This window comes from Nuphar pumila, chromosome 17 (assembly GCF_984573655.1).
Source record: "Nuphar pumila chromosome 17, dmNupPumi1.hap1.1, whole genome shotgun sequence".
Classification (NCBI taxonomy): Eukaryota; Viridiplantae; Streptophyta; class Magnoliopsida; order Nymphaeales; family Nymphaeaceae; genus Nuphar; species Nuphar pumila.
Window position 1 is genome coordinate 69,805,585 of NC_143265.1, and position 5,159 is coordinate 69,810,743.

Consider the following 5,159-nt stretch of genomic DNA (forward strand, 5'->3'; position numbering starts at 1 on the left):
AGCATATAGGAAGCATTTAGAAATATGTGACGGCATTTTCATCGATGATGCTCGATATAGAAGACATGTCAAAAATGAATCGCATTTACTTCTTTAAAAGAAGCCTAAGTTTTTTGGTTGAACAAGAGTTGACTAGGATGAAACCGACGGACCATGTAAGTGCAATGGCGATAGCTGAACAAATAGTTGAGTTCCCAAATCGTGAGGGACCTCAAGGAAGGCCGTTCTGCATAGATGATCAGGATAATGTTGCAGAAGGCCAAGGGGAAAACCAATATCGACCACCTCCTCGAGACCATAGAAATCATCCTCAAGCACGACATGATGGACTTTTAGAAAATAGACGGGTACCTCCAAACCTTCGGTGTTGGTACTGCAGCGAAAATCACTTTACACGGGATTGCTCCAACCAAAATCAAGAGAATGTGGGACGAAGGGCGGCCAATGCTATCGAGATAGAAGAGGATGTCAAAATGAGATCCTTAAAGAGGGTGAACACACTAGAGGAGTCCACCTCTATAATGCTCGTGGTAAATAATGAGTTAATGTACTTGGCGATGACTATCAATGGGAGGGCTACTAATGCGATGGTTGATACGGGAGTCACACATAACTTCATGGCCCAAGAGGAAGCTCGAAGATTGGGCTTGCAATGAGATCGAAAAGCCAGTCACATGAAGATCGTGAACTCAACTGCACAACCCATCTTGGGAGTATCAAGAAATGTACAAGTTGGTGTTGAACAATAGGCTGGTAGAACAAATTTCTCTATTGCTCTGTTAGACGATTTCAAAGTAATCTTGGGGATGAAGTTCCTATGGGCGAGTAAGGTCGTGCCTATACCCCACTTGGACATTATCATCTTTATGAGTGAAGAGTCCCCTTGCACGATCCCTGCCTCGACGTCGTGGACGTCGAACATCCGTATGGTTTCTACTTTGCAGATAAAAAGGGGCCTCCAACGAGATGATCGAACATTTCTAGTGACGATGTGAGAAGAAACAAAGGAGAAGCCTCTTGAAGATATATCATCACCTATTGTTACGATATTAGAAGAGTTCCAAGAAATAATGCCTCGAGAGTTGCCAAGAAACTTGCCACCGCGAAAGGAAGTGGATCATCAGATAGAGTTGGTGCCAGGTGCAAGACCTCCCACAATGATACCATACACAATGGTTCCGCCCGAACTAATAGAACTTAGAAGACTTAGCTGCTGGTATTATCTGACCATCAAAGTCTCCTTTCAAAGCTCTCATGATGTTTCATACCAAACATGATGGGTCCAAGAGGCTGTGTGTGGAATATAGGGAACTCAATAAATTGACTATCAAGAACAAATATCCCTTGCCCCTAATTGCTGATCTGTTTGACCAGCTAGGAGAAGCTTGAGTTTTCTCAAAATTGGATTTGTGATCAGGATATTGGCGCAGGTCAGAATTGCGGAAGGAGACGAGGCCAAGACTACATGTGTTACATGATATGGTGCTTTCGAGTTTTTTGTGATGCCATTTGGTTTAACGAATAAACATGTGACTTTCTCTACACTGATGAACCATATATTCTACCCTTATCTTAACTGTTTTGTGGTCGTGTATCTGGATGATATCGTTGTTTATAGTCAAAATATGGAGGAACACGTGCGACATCTACGCACGATGTTTCAAATTCTAAAAGACAATAAGTTGTACGTAAAAAGAGAGAAGTGCATGTTCAACTAAGAAAAGATAAGTTTTTTGGGCCATGTGGTTGGAAAAGATTGTCTAAGGATGGATAATCAGAAAGTAAGAGCTATTCAGGATTGGGGAATCCCAACCAAGGTCCCTGAGTTACAGCCTTTTTTGGGCCTAGCAAACTACTATCACCGGTTCATTGAGGGATATTCAACCATTGTGGCACCTCTAACAGAGTTGCTGAGGAAGGACAAAAGTTGGGATTGGCAAGAAGAATGTCAAAAAGCATTCAAGACTCTTAAAGATGTCATGGCCAAAGAACCGGTCTTATAGCTGTCGAACCAAGAAAAACCTTTTGAAGTATATACGAATGCGTTGGATTTTTCTATTGGAGGTGTATTGATGCAAGAGGGCCATCCTATCGCCTTCGAGAGTCAAAAGATGAGTAACGCTGAACGGTGATACACAGTACACGAAAGAGAAATGACCGCCATCATATATTGCTTATGTGCGTGGAGGCATTACCTACTGGGGTCAACGTTTGTTGTCTACATTGACAATATTGCCACGAACTATTTTCAAACACAGAGAAAGCTTAGTCTCAAACAAGCTCGGTGGAAAGAGTTCTTAGCTGAATTTGATATGATTCTGGAGTACAAACCCGGAAGGACCAACGTAGTGGTAGATGCATTAGCAAGAAGGCCAGACTAGCGGCCTTGATTGAAGATAAAAGTGGGGGTACTGGACCTCGAAGCGACCTCCTCGACAGAATCCGAGAGGGCTTGCGAGAATGCTCCATGGTATAACATCTTTTCTCTCTAGTAAAAGAAGGAAAGCTAAGACGATTTGGGGAATAAGAAGGATTGTTGATAACAACCAAGAATCGAGTATATGTGCCTCAATGGGGAGTCCTTGCGTCGAAAGATATTGAAGGAGTGCCACGACTCTCCCTGGGCAGGACATTCAGGGAAAGAAATGACATTTGCATTGATGGAACTAGTTTATTACTGACCTCAAATATGTGATGATGTAGACGGTTACACACACACTTATTTGATCTGTCAACAGGATAAGGCCGTGAATCAAAAGTCTGTCAGACTATTGGAGCCTTTCCTTATCTCAAGCCGACCTTGGAAGAACATTTCTATGGATTTTATCATCAGCTTGCCAAAAATTGAGGGGTGCAATATCATTTTCTTTGTAGTTGTCAGATTCTCAAAATATGCAACCTTTGCACCTAGCCCTAACAATTGTTCAATTAAAGATACAACTCGACTCTTTGTGAAGCACGTTGTGAATTATTTGGGCATTTCGGAGAGCATTATCAGTGATCATGATACTCGGTTTACAGGTAAATTTTGGAGAGAAGTCTTTCAGTTACTGGGATCAAAATTGTACTTTTCTACCAGTTTCTACACGCAGATGGACAGCTAAACTGAGCGTATTAATGGGATGCTAGAAGAATATTTGAGGCACTTTGTAAGTGTAAATCAAAAAAATTGGATAGATCTATTGGATATCGCTCAGTTCTGCTATAATCTTCAAAATAGTGAATCATCAGGACCGGACAACAACCCCAGCCACCACACTCCATCGTTGCCCAAGGTCGAGGAAAGAAGCCCTTTGCTTATAACTTTGTCAAGAACTAGCATGATTAGACAAAATTAGCAAAGGCATTTCTACACAAAGTTGCTAAACGAATGAAGAAATGGGCGGATTAAGATCGTTGGCCCATCGAGTTTTGAGTCAAAGATAAAGTGCTGGTCAAATTATACTTCGAAAGAACGACTATCTTTCAGAGACACCATCGCAGACCCATTCAAAAATATGATGGACCCTTTTATGTTATCCAGAGGATTGACAAGTTAGCATATAAGCTAGACCTTTCTATCAGTTTTCAGGTTCACCCTATCTTTTACGTGTGTAATCTAAAGCCTTTCAATGAAGATGAAGAGGATTTCAGCCGTAGTCTACCTCAGTGGGCTCTCATTCCTCAGCGAGCTCCAACATCAACATCGACCTCAAGAGAAATTGAATTCATCATGGATCACGTCAACAACTATCTAGGAGAAGTGAAGAAGTATCTCGTGAAATGAAAAAGACGACCAGAGAATAATGCCAATTGGGAGACTTCAAGAAATATTCGCCTGTTTTAGCAAGCCATTGAAGACTACCAACAACAGATTGCGTCGAGGTTGATGCCAATTTAGGCGGGGGATCATGTTTCAGCCCGCCATGTTGATACCTTTGTTTCTTGATGTAAATACCTCTTTGATCCTTCGTAGTATACATAAATGGCATCTGGCCTAAGATTTTCCGTGAACAACAATTGTTACGGGTTCCTCTTTCCTTCTTACTCTCTTAGTGTAATCTTATTTTCTCTTTGTCTCTGTTGCTCTCTTTGAGATTGTGGACTCGACTTTGTTGTGAGTGTGCACCCTAGTATGAGGTATTTGTGTTGCTTTTTTAACCCAAAAAACTAACTTGATTGGAATCATCATGTGTAGCACAGTGCTTCCAAATAAGGTTGTGACATAGGGAGCATCGTGTGATATTTTCATAACATTTGTAGTTCTGGCCTTGGCATGAACAATAAGATGGAATCTTGAGCTGAACTTCCCTCATGTCTATCTGTTGCTATTTGAATAGAATAATGAACATGCCTTGTTACACGTAGGGGTGGAAATCAGGTCGAGTTGGCGGGTCAGCATACCTCAACACGAACCTGACCTATTTATTAAATGGGTCGGTTGTGGCAAACACGAACATGACCCATTTATTAAACGGGTAACCCGACACGGTTAACCCGTTTAATAAACAGGTCGGGTCACCACGACCCGATTACATCTCCATTTGTATTCTGTTCTATCTTTTTTCAAGATAGGGAAATGGTGCCTGTTAAAATGCTTTGGTAACGATGAAACATTATAGGTCTTTTCCGCAAAAGTTAGTAGCATTTAGATAAAAAAATAAAATAAATAGTGATCAAGATAGGTTGATGATGCAAGAGATGATGACCATAAATGCTCAGAGTCACCTAGGTTTATTATCGCTGCCATAGAGACTGAAGGATAAGAAAGAATCATAGATTCAAGCAATGATGGCATTGCACTCAACCTCAATGACAAGAACAACCTCGTGCTTCAGTCTTTTGCTTTCAACTTTTTAATCTAAAAAGCTTGTATCTTTTTTGCATCAAATATTAATGTTATAAACACAATTTAAATCCATTCTTTGTCAATGTAAGGGTTCTTTTAGTCAAAAATTGTTAATCCTACTATGTATGTATGTAATTTAATGAATCTTTGGGTATCTTCTTTGCAACGTATATATAAAGGGTCGTGTCAGATTTTACCACCCCCAAGTTACACGTGGAAAACATTGGCCTTGCTTGTTAATAAGGGGCTCCCCTCTTTTCATATGGGCAGTTATACGTAAGCCTAAAGAAACGTGGTTCAATATATACTTTTTTGAGCAAAGAGAGAGGAG